Source organism: Taudactylus pleione, unplaced genomic scaffold, assembly GCF_031769625.1.
Source record: "Taudactylus pleione unplaced genomic scaffold, aTauple2 ptg001032l, whole genome shotgun sequence".
NCBI classification, from domain to species: Eukaryota; Metazoa; Chordata; class Amphibia; order Anura; family Myobatrachidae; genus Taudactylus; species Taudactylus pleione.
Genome location: NW_028285433.1, coordinates 8,576,353 through 8,594,103, shown reverse-complemented (window position 1 = coordinate 8,594,103; position 17,751 = coordinate 8,576,353). Strand labels below are relative to the sequence as shown.

Genomic DNA, 17,751 nt, shown 5'->3' with positions numbered 1-17,751 from the left:
GCTATTTTATTGTTGAAGGGAAAAGTGTACTTTTTCCAGCTGGAAACTACGTATTATTTTGGCTGGCTATACAGTACAAATCATTAATGGAGATTCAAAGCAACATTCTTACTTATTTAGTGGATTTTCATAATGGACAAAAAACACAGATTACATTAGTAGGGACTGAAATATTTGGTATGCTACTATAATAAACACACATGCATTCCAACAGCAAATCATGTAATATGAAAGTCTAGAGGTAAGAATCTGAAAGCGCAGGAATACTCATGATAAAAGTTGGAGGTTTCTCTATAACTTATACTGTCTTTGCTGAAATGTATGTATACTGCGGAAGATTAAAAAATTTATTGTCTGAAAAAACTTAAACTATCTGTACATATTGAAGAAAATGAATACTAAGAAACCACGTTAGCAAACAGACTAATTTAAACCTTTATTTGCAAAAAAAAAAAAATATTTATCACAAAATAATTATCCTGTGCTCTTCAAAATATGACATTGATTTAAGAGCGACAATGGAAGGGAACAAGCCCATTAATTTGTCTGTACAGCTCCACAGTAAATATGTGCCAACTCCTCACTAATTGTTGTATGAGGTCACTCAGTTCTATGTAGCTGTCCAGTCATTTCCTGGCAGATAAATAAATAAAACATTTGTGTGTTGTCATAATTATAGTCAGACATTTGGGCAATCTGTACTGCAACACTACTACGTCTCTGCTGATAAATATGCTTTCTCATAACCTTTCAGTAAGACAAGCTGCGGAAATGTGGCATGTTTAAAGATACGTAAGATAACCTTAATGGTGAATTTATTAACGTGAACTATCTAATTTGTAAACTTTGTACTCGGACTCTGTAAAATGAGTACATTCTTCTCTTCACTATTTGTATTGTTATTAAACACTGTCACCTTTATTCTTTGGCAGGAGACGTATCAGGGTTCATTTAGATTTGGACACAAGTCACTTTTTTCTGTATAAGTTACGCATTACCATACTACGAATGCTGACCAATAATGTTTTTGCATACATCTACTGTATATATGCATTTTTGTCTATAGTTGATTTGTCTCTCCTTACACCTGTTGAGGAATAGTCTGAGTGCAATGAAGGCGTGCTCACACAATAACACAAGGACACACCTGCAGGTACACATTGTAGGAGGAGTATGTCCTGTGGGAGCTTATGCTTTGATACTTTGGCGGAGAGGTATCAGACCTTCTAAAGAGGAGAGTGGAGGAAAAAGTAGCCCATAGTAACCATTCACATTGTAGCTATCAAATATCTAATGCATTCAATAAAATGATAGCTAGAATCTTACTCTCAGGTAAGCACACTGTACATGCACAAATCATCCATACACTTACAGTATGTTTCTGCACTTTCAGTTGTCTTAAGGGGTTGGGTACAGGATCCCGGCGGTCAGAATACCGACTGCGGCATCCTGACAATCAGAATCCCAACAGAATTAGGTAAGCATCCCTATCCTAACCACCTCCCCCTAACCCTAACCTACCTTATCCGCAGCCGAATCCTAACTTCCCCCTGCAGCCTAACCCAAACCCTACTCCTAGTCTCTAACCCTAACCCCAAACCTACCCCTGATACTTACCATCGGGATGTTAGCGGTTGGGATTCTAGAGCTGGGATTCCAACTGCTGTCTGGACTCCAGTGCAGATATTCTGACCGCCATTGTAAGATACTTTTAACTTTAAATCTAGCTTGTAAATATATACAGGTGAAAAATGCTGCCCTCAACTCGACAAAGAGGGACAGGCTGTGCACATATACAGGGTGACAGATTTTACTTAAGCCTGGTGCTTCTGGACTTTGGTCCAGCTGTTAGTCAGGTCCTCAAATACCTGTGAATGATTAAGAGCATTTTCAAAACAAGATCTGTTGTTGCTAGAGGTCTGGAGACGTGAAACTCTACTAAAATATAATATTTTATCTATATACATTTCATTATCCAAGACAGAACTAGTAAAGCTCATTGGGCGTTTCAGAATGGTCACAAATTCAGTTAAAATCAGATATCATGTTATTGCTGTGCTTTTAGCTCGCAGTATGTTATTCTCATTAGATTAGAACAGTTTCCAAGTTTTCAATGTGCAGGCTTTAAGCCTTCAGGGAAATGTTTTCATTGGACAGCAAAGGAAGTTGTGACAAGCAGGGAATCAAGTGAGGTCAATAACTGTATATAGAAAGAATAAGGAAATAGTGCTCCTGGTAAGGGGTGTGGTACCATTAGTACATTGCTGCCTCAGTTATTCCCAATAGGGGATATCTATCCCAATACGATTACTGACATGAAATGGGAAGATGGGTGTCCGTTGCACAGTGGGGATATAAGGATGAGTAAATGACAGAGTTGGAAAATGGTTTGAAAAAAATAAATGAATGTTGTGTAGTTCAGTATGGTAGATTGTAGGAGGTGTGACTGATCTGTAATATGTGTGGTTGACGGAGAGATTGCTGTGTGTTGGGCACTGGGTGTGGATGAGATGGTTCCCTTATACTCTGATGCTGGGTACACACTGACAGATACATTGGCCGATCAATTGATTGGCCAATATACAGTATCTGCTGCACGTCGGCCAGTATGTACCTGCGATATGTCGGTGAACGTCGTCGTTCACCGACTTATCGCATTGGCTGTGCTGCACAGCCGATGGACAGATAAGTCTGCAGACATATCTGTCCATCGGCAGGTGTATGCGGGTGGTCGGCAGACACACACACACAGTGGGGAGGGGGGCGGGACATGCCCACGACCCCCACCGGCCTCCGGGTCCTGCCCCCCGGCCGCCGGGACCCGAGTGCACAAGCAGATGATGGCCGGTCAGTGTGTATGAACGACCATCATCTGCGGATATATCTGTCAGGTGTGTACCCACCTTAAGTCTAATGAGTATCAGATGAAGTACACCAGAACACATATGTCCACAATAGCAGTAGTATACAATACAATTTTACTAGAACTGCGGCCACAACATGCAGTATAAGGGATGCAGCTGTGTATGCACAATGGCAGCAGAATCTCCTATAAAGTCTGCTTCTTGTGTGGATACTCAGCCAGATTAATAATGGGGCAGATGGAGCTACAGCTCCAGGCCTCCACATAAAAATAGGTCTATCATCATGACTGTATGATGATGACCAGCCACTAGCTTGCCACACGGTCAACCATATAAAATATGTATTGAAACTGTAATTCTATATTCGTCACAAAATGTTCAAATGTTTATACTTATATTTAAGGAGACATTGGGGAATATTCAATTCAGCGGGAATTGCATAGCGCCGGGAGGGAGCTCCCGGAGCTATTCAATTCAGCGCGCTGTTTAGTCCAACGAATGATTTCTTCTCGCACCCTCCTAAGGCTGTTTTCCGGCTTAGCGCGGTGCTAACAGACTTGCGGCCAGCACTTTAGTCAGAGAATACCTATTCTCTCAACTAAACACCCACATCAAGTCGCGGGAACCGGCATTCTCTGACTTAACTGCTTACCATGGTGAATTGAATAGCTCCGAGAGCTCCCTCCTGGCGCTATTCAATTCCTGATTAATTGAATCGGCCTGCAGTACAGGCCAATCTGAAGATCCGACGGACGACACTATGCTAAAGGATGCGGTGGAGGTACAATATTTTGGGCAGTCGTATGATCGTGCAGTATGTATGGAACGCATGATTTATCGTGCCGACGCTGGGTACACACATCATCTAGTGCAGGGGTTCTCAAAGTCGGTCCTCAGAACCCCACACAGTTCATGTTTTCCAGATCACCAGGCAGGTGCACAGGTGTATTCATTACTGGCTGAAACATTTTAAAAGATCCACAGGTGGAACTAATTATTTCACTTGTGAATCTGTGAGGAGACCTGCAAAACATCCACTGTTTGGGGTCCTGAGGACCGAGTTTGAGAACCTTTGATGGAACCAGTATGATTTACCGCCGGCCGCACGGTTCAAATCCCGACAGCGGAAGCCCGGCAGTGTAGATCCCAACAAGTGAGTATTTTTTCTATTTATTAACCTAACCCCCACCTTAACCCTAACCCTCCCTTAGGGGTGCCTAACCCTAATCTCCCCCCTAGTGCCTAAACCTAACCCCCCCTTCCCCTAGCCTAACCCTAACCTCCCAAGGGGGTACCTAACCCTAAGTCCCCCCCGGGAGCCCCTAACCTAACCCTCCCCCTCCCGTGGCAGTCCATACCCAGCGCCTGGCTTACCTTCGATCGGTAAGCCGGGTGTCGGGCTCCCAGGCGTAGGTCTAATGACAGGTGTCGGGATTTCGTTTTGACACTTGTCTTAGACACTTGCCGGGATTAGACAGTCGGGATGCCGACCGTCGGCATTTAGACCATCGGCATTCCGTCTGCATACCCCTGTGATCTAGTGTGTACCAGGTTTCAGTGTGAGACCCCATCCTGTGTGGGGCCCCCGATTGCTCACCATGGATGCCCCTTTAGTAATCTGGCACTGCATTAACTGCAAAACACCAACCTCACAAGAATGAAAACCACTTTGTAACTTACATCTAAAACAACAAAAGACACAAATATAATAAAAAAAGGATCACCTGTGAGTCAATTGCTGTAATCTATCTCATGTGTGGGTTACAGTGTATCAGCAGAATATTCTGTAAACTCCAAACTGAGCAAATCTGCAACATCAAAATAGGGCTAGGGACATATACATTTTCACATCATTTTAAAACCCATCACAACGTTTACATTTGGTTAAGAAAGACTGGAGAGATGGGTATGACAACAAAATGGTCAGCCATACCAAGAAAAAATTACTTTATCAATTAAAAATAATGGTCACAATGGAACTGAATGTGGACTTCAAAATTAATCTAATTTTTGGATTAATATTACTGTAGCTCTCTATATTCCACACTAACATCACAAATATACTTTAGGTGATGGAGAAGGTTGTGCCTTAGGCAATAAATGTGACGGGAGAGTGGTGCCAGGGGTTTCAGATAGACAACATTAGCCTCAGTTCATGCCAATCGGCTTCTTGATTCTGCCCACGCATTATCACTTGGGACCCAGATGCTGCCTGGACACCTCTATGTCTCCTCCCATTGGGCTTCTAGTCAGCACTGCCACCAGAATCTCTCTCTCCAATCCTGCTCCCTGTGTTTGCTGTTCTCCATTCTCATCTGCCAACTGTACTGACCTTAATGTTACCTCCAGACTGTTATGGTCAATTGCTGCTGGCTCCTGCATGTGGAGTCTCCTCCAGTCCATAGCAGCTCCTTGCTATAGCCTGGTCTGTGTGGCTCAGCTTTAACCTGAACTGCTACTCCCAGGCTAGCTACTGAACCCAGAAGCTGCATCCACTGCCTCTTAAGGTGCCCACACACATACCGATGTGCTCACGATCCGATTTCTTGTCCAATTTCCTCATGAACTTTCACGGGAGCTCCCTTGCCGTCGTGATCATGATTTGCAAAAAAGACACCCAATCTATTTTACGATCTCACGATCTATCGGATCGTACGCATCGTGAGATTGGCCATAACAAATCGTGAGTTTAAAATAAAGGCTCTTGACTATTGGTGGGAAATTTAAACAGCCATAACAATGGGAGGGGCTATCTAGGGAGTATAAACAGCAGGAACCCTTTAAACTCTGTGTACATTCTGCTCTGCTACTAGATGAGGCTAGGTGTATTCCTGCTGAATCCTGTACATTGCTACTGTGCTCTTTGTATTTGGCTTGCCTTTTACAAAGTTTATTCTACCCCCAAGTGTGTGCTACCTACCTGCATTCTATCCTGTTCCTGAATTCTGTACTGATGCGTCCCTATCGGTATAGAGGGTTGGTCACTGAAGCTGGAGTCCTGGAGATTAGCAAGAGGGCCCAGCAAAGAAGGACGAGAGCATGCTGGACCAAGGAGTGGCTTCTACAAAGGGATACCTGCTCTCACACTTCCCTGCTGATGGAGATCAAGGAGAACAACCCGGATGACTATCGGAACTACCTGCACATGGATGACGCCATCTTCCAGGAATTGCTGCATCTGGTGACCCCCCACATCCAGAGACAGGACACAAGGTGGCGGGGGCAATCCCTGCTCAAGACAGACTGGTGGCTACCCTGAGGTACCTGGCTACAGGAAGGTCACTGGAAGACCTGAAGTTTGGGACCCCCATCTCTCCTCAGTCATTGGGCGTCATCATTCCGGAGACCTGCAAACCCATCGTTAAAGTGCTACAGTACCAGTATTGCAAGGTAAGTAAAAAAATAAAACACACCACACATTGGTTTCTTGTGTAAAAAAAAAATATTTTTTATTTTTTACTCAATATAAAGCAAAAAATAGCCTTCAGTGCACTAACCTGCAGGCAACTGAAAGTGTGCACTAAACTGTGTGCAATATTTAATAACAAGTTCACAAAAGAACATTATCACCAAATTTTATAGTATAGGTAGCATGCTGTATGTGATAGGGTGGGTCAGACGCCAGTTTGAACAGGCCAATACACACATGGCACAAGTACTCATTGTGGCCCCGGCTTCCAGCAATGTGTACTTCTACCATGTGCATAGTGACCTTGTCCAAATGGCGTCATCACCACCCTATCCCATGCAGCAAGCACCTATTAGAATTCATAAAATTTGAATTTGCCCCAAAATCTCTGGGGTTTCATCCACACTCAAATAAAAAAAAAATAATACAAGACACTAATAAGAAATGCTCTATACTTGTGCCAGGAGGCAGATTGGGATGGAAAACCAGCCCAGGAAACTTCTGGATGCAGCCCCAATTGAGGCGGGATATGCTGAGGGCGCGGGGTATGTTGGGGGGTAGGAACCCCATTCATAGGGCCTGATTCTAAGTTGGACGCAGTTGCTACCTTCCTTGCGTCTTTTGCTGCAGTTGCATCTACATTGCCGCTACAATGTCCTTCCCAGTACATCCGTGCATTCGAAAGTGCCAGGACTGAGATGCCCACAAAAAGCAGCTCGTAAAAAGCTCTGAATGAGGGCAGCCGCTTTTTTTTTAAAAGCCGGCCTCTTGGCTGCTCGCTAAGCTGTGGGTGACCACTAACAGCTTTTGCGAGCGGCCAGGTGATGGTCGCGACCATCGCAACCATCGGGCTTGCGACGAGACCCTTGTGGTAGGGTCTCATCTGCCGCAAGCCCCAGTGAGCTTCCGGCTCTAATAGAGCCGGAAGCTCGCTACTGACATTACTGGAGATGTCAGTAGGGCCGCCCACAAATGGCAGGCGTTCCTCCGTTTGTCCAGCCATCCCCCCACCCCGCCTACAAAATGGGGCGAGCTGTCGATCAACATCGACAGCCGCCCCTTTTGTAGCAAGCCCCGGAGTGAGTGAATTTCTCACTTGCTACGGGGCTTGCGCACGCGCATTGCGCACGCCGTGCATGCGCAATGCACAACCATTGACCCGCTTGCGAGCGCATAGCACTTGCGAGCGGGTCTGAATGAGACCCAATCAGGGCCGGATTAAGGCTTGTGGGGGCCCCAGGGCAACTAAGTTGCGGGGGCCCCCTTCAAGCCACACAGAGCCGAGCCCAGCCCACCCATGCCCCCAGTAGCAGTCTGCCCCAGGAGTGCTCCCAGTAGCAGTCCCCCCTCAACAGTAGTCCCCCCAGGAGTACCCCATGTAGTAATCACCCTCTATGCTGTGTCCCCCAGTAGTGGTCCCACCAGTGTGCAGCACCCCCAGTAGTAGTCCCCCAAGTAGTTTCCCCAGCAGTGCCGCTAGTAGTACCCCCAGCAGTGCCCCTAGTGGTAGTGCGTCCATCGTCCCCCTTCCTTCCCCGGCCAGACACACACAGGAAATAAATAAAACCTCCACTTACCTCAATCCACGCTCCGTCATCTGCTCCTCCCGGGCCGGCACGCTCTGCATGATGGGAGAGATGTCATGACATCTTTCCCATCAGCCACTGCGGGAGCCGGAAGACGGAGGCTCTGGCAGTGGCGCAGCAGCCGATGAGAGTCTGACTGACTCTCATCGGCTACTAAAACAAACACACAGCTGCCGGCGCCGGCGGCTATGTGTTTGTGCTGTGTAGTGTAGTGCGGACGGCACTTATGTGCCATCCACACTACCGCCTGCCACAAGCTGATGCAGCAGCACTGACTGTGCTGCTGCATGCAGTAGAATAGCCGCAGTTGCAGAGCGCCTTCCTCCCGGGAACAGGTGCTGCTGTGTGGGGGCCCCTCTGTGTGTGGGGGCCCAGGGACGACCGCCCCTGTTGACCCCCCCTTAGAGCCCCCCCCCGGAGCCGGCAGCTGTGTGTTTGCTTTAGCAGCTGATGAGAGTCTGACAGACTCTCATCGGCTGCTGCTCCCACTGCCGGAGCCGGACATCTTCCGGCTCCCGCAGTGGGTAATGGGAGTGACGCGTCACTCCCATGATGCGTCACTCCCATAATGCAAAGCGGCGGACGGAGGAGCTCATCTCGGCGGCGGGACCAGGAGCGGGTGTCAGGTAAGTGTTTTCTTTTTCTTTTTTTATTATGTCTCTACTGCGGGGAGGCGGATTACTACTGGGGGCACTACAAGGGGGGAATACTACTGGGGCACTACAAGGGGGAGGAATACTACTGGGGGCACTACAAGGGGGGGGGGACAGGGGCACCGAGAGGGGGGAGGAGCGGGTACTGATAACCTGGGCCCGGCCATGTCAGGGGGCCCGGTCTGCAGCACAAAAGTAACTTTTTTGTTACTTTTTTTTATCTTTCTATTAAAAAAAAAAACCCTTTATTAAACCTCCGCCGCGGGGGGCGGCAGTTCGTTCAGGTGGCGGTCTTAGTGGGAAAGGGGGGGGAGACGCCGGACTCCTGGACAGTGCATCACTCACTTCTAGTCCTAGCTGCCGCTCCGCTGCGGAGCTAAAGGTCTCGCGAGATGATGATGACGTCATCATCTTGCGGGGCTCTCTAACTCTACACCAGTCTCCGGAAGGTGGGCCTGGACTTGGAGGGACAACAGGAAGGAGGGCTGGATGGCTGATCCATTTATCCTAAGCTCAGACACAGAGTCAGAGTGGTGTCAGCAGTGTATGGAGGAAAGCGAAGAGCCCAGGAGTGCCCCGCTGACTGCAGACTGTGAGTGCCTTTGACACTGGTGTTGCAGTCGCTATATTTTTATTTTATAAATATAATAAATGTATTCATCTTTCAGTGTACTATATATATATTTATATATATATATATAATTATATATATATATATAGATAGGTAAATTTAAATATGTGTGTAATATATATATAAATATGTATATGTGTGTGCAAATATATGTGTGTATTAGCATTTGTATATAGGCATGTGTTTTTTATAAATATATATATATATATATACACAGTATATATGTGTGTGTGTATATACAGTATATATATATATATATATATATATATATATACATATATATATATGACACCACTTTATAGAATCGGCACTCAAAGGTCCAGATGGTAACCTAATGCCCTGGTGCCTTCCCCAGTGATAAGTTTAGAAACACTTGTCCCTCGCAAGCATGGCCGGCGCTAGGGTTTGCAGCGCGCAGCACCGTCCTGTAGTAATCCCCCCCTTGTAGTTCCCCCTGTAGTAATTGCCCCCTGGTAGTGCCCCCTGTAGTAATCGCCCCTGTAGTAATTGCCCCCTGGTAGTGCCCCCTGTAGTAATTGCTCCCCCAGTAGAGAGAAAAGTAGTAAGAATTAAAAAAAAAAAAAATCACTTACCCGAAACTCCCGCTCCTGGTCCCGGCGCTGTCCGCTCCTCCGGCCGCTTTGTATGGGAGAGACGTCGTCATGACGATGTCTCTCCCATTACCCACTGCGGGAGCCGGAAGATGGCTCCCGCAGTGGGAGCAGCAGCAGCCGCTGAGAGTCTGACAGACTCTCAGCGGCTGCTGATTACATCAAACACGCAGCTGCCGGCTCCGGCGGCTGTGTGTTTGGCAGTGTGTAGCGCTGACCGAACTCCGTCCGGTCAGCGCTACACTTCACTCGAGTATAAGCCGAGGGGGTACTTTTTCAGCACAAAAAATGTGCTGAAAAACTCGGCTTATACTCGAGTATATACGGTATATATATATATATATATATATATATATAAAAATATATATATATATATACACACACATAATATATACACATGCATATATAATATATATACACACATATGTACACACAAATTTAGATATATATACAGATGCTGTATATACATAAAAATATATTACACATACATATATTTTGGTAATGTGTATATATGTATACATATATATATATATATATATATACATACGTGTGTATATATATATATATATATATATATTATACATACACACGTATATACATATATATATATATATATATATATATATATATACACACACACACATATATATATATACATATATATATACACACACACATATATATATACATATACATGTATATATGTATATAAATACACACACACAGATGCAGCACTGCCAACACCACTCTTTGCCCCCAGTGTCCAGTGGGTACCCGCCCCTCTCCCAGCTAGAGTTACAGTAGCTAAACAAGTGTATGTCCCTCACTCACCTGCCTGCCATAAATGTGCACTGCAGCAGAGCTAATGCCGCCTGGTCCGATGCTGGGCGGCTAGAAAGGGAGGCGGAGGCGTGAGTTGTCAAGGCTCTGCTCCGCAAAGGCCCACGTGAGAGGTGGCCGCGTCTGGTCATGCACAGCATGCCCTCCCGCGGCCATTGTAGTCAGAATTAGCTTCTGGGCAGAAGCTCATTCTGACCTGGCCGGGCGGGTGATCACGCACAGTGTCACGTGACCGGCCAATCGCTTCACTACCCGATCGGAGCTGAGCTGCTCCAATCGCGGCAGCAGGCAGGGTGGTTAGGTTGGGAGGCTGGCAGTGTCAGAAAGCCCTGGAATGCCCCAAGGAATTTGAGTCGCCCCTAGGCATTTGCTTATAATGCCTATGCCTAGGGCCAGCTTTGATTGTCCTTATACTCGCACAAGGATTATTCCTTACTGTACTTCAAAGACACTACATCAGGACTATGTACAACAACACTGCAACCTTTGTCCTTGTTATTGTAAAGCTTGGTATACACCTAACAGATATATCTACAGATAATGGTCGTTCATACACCCTGAACAACCATCAGCTATAATTTGGCTGCCGGGGACCGCGCCGCTGCAAGTGTGAGAGCGGTCAGCTGATTACCCGTACACACAGCACAATGGACAGATATATCTGCCATCGGCTGTGCAGCGCAGCCAACGAGATATGTCTGTGAAGAACGACGTCGTTCACAGACATATCGCTGGTACACACTGGCCGACAGGGACACAATGTATTGGCCGATCAATTGATTGGCCAATATATCTGCCAGTGTGTACCCAGCATAAGTTGTGTACTCAGAGAAGAGAAGCCTACAGTATTTCTCACAAATCTCTTACACCTAGCATGGGGCTGGTGCAAGTGACGATACTAATGATGACTGCTTTGTCTGTGGATGGAAAAACAGTGGTCATAGCAGCTTCATGCTTGGAGCCACAAGGATCCTTGCATTAGCTCTACGGACACTTGCATTTGCATAAGACGGTAAATCAGGCTTCCATGGCATCCTGCAAACATATGCGATGATCACATTCCCTGCCCCTCATCAAAATACAACCCCTTATGCTGGGCATACACTATACAATTATCTGTCAGACATATGTCCAATCTGGCTGGTTGGAATGAAAATCTGATAATGTGTGGGAGCAAATGACAGTTGATTATATGGTTTTAAACAGACAAAAACGATTGTTCAAACTGGTTAAATTTGTTTTATTTAACCTATTTGGCTGAACATCCATTTTTGTCTGTTTTCCAGTGTTTGTGAGCAAATGATCGATTGTCATTTGCTCCTATACATTACCAGGTTTTCATTCCAACCAGCCAGATTGGACAGATATCTGACAAATAATGGTATAGTGTATGCCCAGCATTAAGTTTAGTTTTTTTTACAATTTCTTTTTGCATATACTCTCTCTGATCACGAAACACCACAGATTACTGTCATCCCTCCATCTCCACTGAAGTACACTTCTCATCATCTTCAGCATTCATCAACGATGGTTTTTATGTTCAGTCATGCCAAATCAGAGCAGAACACTGGTTTTCCATCAAGTACACTAAGACTTATTCTGCTCCACACACACATTATTGTTTTACTAATTGTCACCACATGGCACACGTACGTTACAAACAAAGAAGATACAGCTGGTTTAATACCAATGTATTTGTTTCCTATACTTAAGTTGGCCATCCACTATACAATTTTCTGTCAGATATCTGTCCAATCTGGCTGGTTGGAATGAAAACCTGGTAATGTATGGGAGCAAATGACAGTCGATCATATGGTTTTAAACACTGAAAATTAGTTACATTTGTGTGTTTACTTTTAACCAATTTGTTTGAACGACCATTTTTGGCTCTTTTCCAGTGTTTGTGAGTAAATGGACGATTGTCATTTGCTCCCATACATTACCAGGTTTTCATTCCAACCAGCCAGATTGGACAGATATCTGACAGAAAAATGTATAGTGGATGGCCAGCTTTAGTTTACATGTTGTTACCACATACAAAAACTCTCACGTAAAGTAGAATGTCAGTGACGAAAGTCTCGCACTCCACGTGACTTCCTCACATATAAGTCTATCTATAACTCTTATCGTACTGCTCTGGACACTGCCAAGCAAACATATTTCAAATCTCTTATCTCTGCTCAAGCCTCTAACCCCAAGCGACTTTTTAATACATTTAAACTGCTTGTTACCCCTCCCTCACCCAAGCCACCTGCTACTTTCCGAAATGAAATGTTATTCTCTTCCTCAGCTAGTGACCTACTCAATTCCCTACCTGAACTCTCTGGCACATTCTCTTCATTTGACCCCACAAATGAAGATGAAGTATCTACACTCTTCTCATCCTCCTACTCTATTACCTCTCCTCTAGATCCTATAGCCTCACAAATTAGTAAAGCTCTGTCTCCTGTGCTCATCCCAACCCTAACTAAAATCTGTAATCTCTCTCTTTCTACTGGCATCTTTCCATCACTGTTCAAGCATGCAGTGATTACTCCCATTCTGAAAAAACAAAATTCTGACCCTAACACTCTCTCAAATTGCCGTCCTATCTCCCAGCTCCCATGCCCCTCCAAGCTACTGGAGAGACTTGTCTACACCCGCCTCACACACTTTCTTAACACCCACAACTTATTGGACCCACTTCAGTCTGGCTTTCGTTCCCAGCACTCCACAGAGACAGCACTGACTAAGGTAGTAAATGATTTGGTCACTGCCAAGGCTAAAGGCCATTACTCACTCCTAATTCTTCTAGATCTCTCTGCTGCTTTTGACACTGTTGACCACTCTCTTCTCGTACAAACATTACAATCCCTAGGTCTTATGGACACAGCTCTTTCTTGGTTCTCTTCCTACCGATCTGATCGCTCTTTTACTGTTCGTTTTTCTGATTCTGCCTCCTCTTCGCTACCTCTATCAGTTGGAGTACCGCAAGGCTCTGTTTTAGGTCCTTTGCTATTTTCAATCTATACCACCTCTCTTGGCAAACTAATCCGCTCTTTTGGATTTCAGTACCATCTGTATGCGGATGATACTCAAATCTACCTATCCTCTCCAGATTTATCACCATCTGTATTGGTCCGTGTCACTTAATGTATTTCTGCCATTTCATCTTGGATGTCATCTCGCTACCTGAAACTTAATATTTCTAAAACAGAATTAATTATATTTCCACCGGCCAATAACAGTTACCAATCTGATCTCTTTATCACTGTTGATAACTCAACAATCCACCCCACCCCACAAGCTCGCTGCCTTGGTGTCATCCTTGATTCTGAACTGTCCTTTGTTCCCCACAGTCAATCTGTCTCAAAATCATGTTACATACATCTAAAAAACATATACAAAATTCGACCATATCTCACACAAGACACTGCAAAAACTCTAATCCATGCACTCATTATTTCCCGCATTGACTATTGCAATAGTCTCCTTACTGGTCTTCCCAAAAACAGGCTATCGCCATTACAATCCATTATGAATGCAGCTGAGAGGCTTATCTTCCTTGCCAAACGTTCATCGTCTGCTGCCCCGCTCTGTCAGTCCCTCCATTGGTTGCCGGTTTTCTACCATATTCAATACAAAATACTGTTACTTACACATAAGGCCATTAACCGAATTACACCAACATACATCTCTTTACTCATCTCAAAATATCTCCCAACCCGACCTCTCCGCTCAGCACAAGATCTGCGTCTCTCATCCCTGCGCATTACTTGCTCCCATTTACGGTTACAGGACTTTCTTCAGGCTGCACCCACTCTATGGAATGCCTTACCACGCACAATAAGACTTACCTCTAGTCTTCAATCCTTCAAGCGTTCCCTGAAAACTCACCTCTTCAGACCAGCTTATCAGATTCCAGAACTGACCACATAATCTTCATAGCTTCCATGTCTTATTACATCCCCTCTCATGGTCTACACATAACCTCACATATTGTCTTTCCTTCACATATTCCTGACATTTGGCCGACAATCCTGTGTGACTGGATCATGCAGCCCACCAAGAAACTCTGCATTCTGGCCGTACCAAATTGCAATATATGTAGCACCTATCCTTGTGTATCAATGCCTATTTCCCTATAGATTGTAAGCTTGCAAGCAGGGCCCTTTTACCTCTGTCTGTCTGCTATTACCCTGTTTTGTTCTATAAATGTTTCCAATTGTAAAGCGCAACGGAATATGCTGCGCTATATAAGCAACTGTTAATAAATAAATAATATTTGTTTAATTTGAACAGTGTTCTAAAACACCTCTGACACAAACCTATGCACAATCTCCTTAGCAGGTCATACATGATGATACATACAGTCCATGATTGAACAGCATTTGCATCGCCAACTACATACTGTATCAGCCAATTTTGCCAACATTCAGTTAGGTCCACATAAGTTTGGACACTGACACAATATGTTAATTTAGCTGTTTACCAAAACATATTCAAGTTACAATTATATAATAAATATGGGTTTAAAGTGCAGACTATCAGCTTTACTTTGAGGACATTCACGTTCAAATTGGAGGAAAGGTTTATAGGCATTACAGCTGTTTGATTTGTAGCCACCTCTTTTTCAAGGGACCAAAAGTAATTGTACAATTGACTCAAAAGCTGCTCATGTACAGGTGTGGGTTATTCCTTTATTATTTCCTTATCAATTAAGCCGGCAAAGGGTCTGGAGTTAATTCCAAGTGTGGCATTGTCATTTGGAACTGTTGCTGTGAACCCACAACATGTAGTCAAATTAGGGATGAGTGGGTACGGATTTCTGAAATCCGAACCCCCCCGCCGAGCCCCCCGATCCGAGCTGAGAACTGAATCAGGCTCGGGTTTTCCCGCCTGACTAGGACCTGAAATCGAGGCAAAATGTCATCATCCCACTGTCGGATCTCGCGGGTTCTGGATTCTATAAAAAGTCCCCATTTTTCACTCCGGATGTGGACAGTAAAGAGGGAGGGTGGGAGTTGTGCTGCTGTTGTCCATAGGGGCTGTGTCCACTCCAAAGTCCATAGGGGCTGGCTGGGCTGTGTTGTGCAGTGTCCCATAAAGGCTGTAGTCCTAAAGGGGTGCTGTAGTGTTGTCCACGGGGTGCTCTGTTCATCAGGGGTGCTCCCCCCAAGTGCAAAAAAAAATTATTTTTTTTCTGTTTGTGTGCGCTGTAGCCGCACATGCATCAACAAAGTAGCAGCACCAAGCGTGCGCCTGTGTCATAAGTCAAGGGCCGGCTGGCTCGTCTGTTGAAGGGTGGTGTAACCCCCAAAGTGCCTGAATAAAAATACAATTAATTTTTTTCTGTGTTTGTGACTTGTATACGCTGCAGCCGCACGTGCATCAACAAAGTAGCAGTGCCAAGCGTGCGCCTGTGAAATAAATCAAGGGCTGGCTGGCTCGTCTGTTGAAGGGTGATGTAACCCCCAACGTGCCATAAAAATATTTTTTTCTGTGTTTGCGACTTGTGTGCAGTGTCCCATAAAGGCTGTAGTCCTAAAGAGGTGCTGTAATGTTGTCCAGGGGGTGCTCTGTCCATCAGGGGTGCTCCCCCCAAGTGCAAAAAAAACAATTCTTTTTTTTCTGTTTGTGTGCGCTGTAGCCGCATGTGCATCAACAAAGTAGCAGCACCAAACGTGCGCCTGTGTCATAAGTCAAGGGCCGGTTTGGACCTCTGGTCCGGACTGAAGGACCTGCCAACAATTTCTGACATGTCTACTGTCACTGCATATGATACTGTCACCATTGACAGAATGGTGGTGGATTACATCGGTGACAGCATCCAAGTACAGCATCCAAGTAGGCATGTCAGACAGTCCGTACCTGTACTGGCAGGAAAAAGAGGCAATTTGGAGGCCCCTGTAGAAACTGGCTCTATTTTACCTAAGTTGCCCCCCCTCCAGTGTGTACTTCGAAAGAGTTTTTAGTGCAGCCGGGAACCTTGTCAGCAAAAGGCATAGGAGGTTGCTTCCACAAAATGTGGAGAAGATGATGTTCATCAAAATGAATTATCAATTCTTCCAGGAAGACCAGCCTCCAGAACGTACAGAGGGACCTGTGGTGGTGGTTTCCAGCGGGGACGAATTAATACTCTGTGAGGATGAGGATGAGGACAACACTGAAGAGGGTGAAGAATCGGTGAATGAGGAGAATGAGGACGACATCTTGCCTCTGTAGAGCCAGTTTGTGCAGGGACAGATTGATTGCCAGCTTGTTTTGTGTGGGCCCAAACGAACCAATCATTTCAGCCACAGTTACGTGGCAGACCCTGGTGCTGAAATGATTGGTTTCTTAAAGTGTGCATGTCCTGTTCATACAACATAAGGGTGGGTGGGAGAGCCCAAGGACAATTACATCTTGCACCTCTTTTTTTTCTTTGCAGTATATACTCTTTGGGGCCTAGTTTTTTGAAACTGCCATCCTGTCTGCCACTGCAGTGCCACTCCTAGATGAGCCACGTGTTTGTGCCGCCCATGTCGCTTAGCATAGTCACCCAGCTACATCGGTGCAACCTTTTGGCCTAAAAGCAATATAGTGAGGTGTAAAATGTTCAGAATAGACTGGAAATTAGTGGAAATTAATGTTATTGAGGTTAATAATAGTGTAGGAACAAAAAAAAACAATTCTGTGATTTTAGCTGTTTTTATGCTTTTTTCCCAAAAAATACAGATCCAAAACACAAAACCCAGAACCCAAAACACGGAAGGGTGGTTTTGGCAAAACCAATCCAGATCCAAAACACGAAGAAAGATCCAGATCCAAAACAGAAGTGGCCGGTGCACACCCCTAAGTCAAATGAGTCTCTCAATGCAAGTGCATGCTTGCCTACATCCTGGCTGCTTCCTCCGAGAGGAAGCAGCCAGGTCGGTTTAGCAGGGGGGCGGGACCTGTATAGAGGGGCATGACCGGACACAATACAAGCCATTTAGGGGCAGGGCTGGGGGCGGAGTCACCCAGGCGAGTCATTTAGGCTCCACCCACCCTACAAAATGTCGATATTTCCGGCATTGTGATGCAGGGGGCAGGGTTATGATGAAGCGATTCAGCGCGAATCGCGTCATCAGCCCCTCCGTTGCGGGGCTTTGGAGCTACATTGGGGGGGGGAACTGGAGGGGCCGGGAGGCCTGCCT

General features: G+C 45.4%; 1 protein-coding gene across 1 annotated transcript in view; it reads right to left on the bottom strand.

Moving 5' to 3' along the window:
- Positions 1-17,751, bottom strand: part of MUSK (muscle associated receptor tyrosine kinase) — a 208,099-nt gene that overhangs the window by 104,637 nt on the left and 85,711 nt on the right. The gene's annotated exons all lie outside the window — the stretch shown is intronic.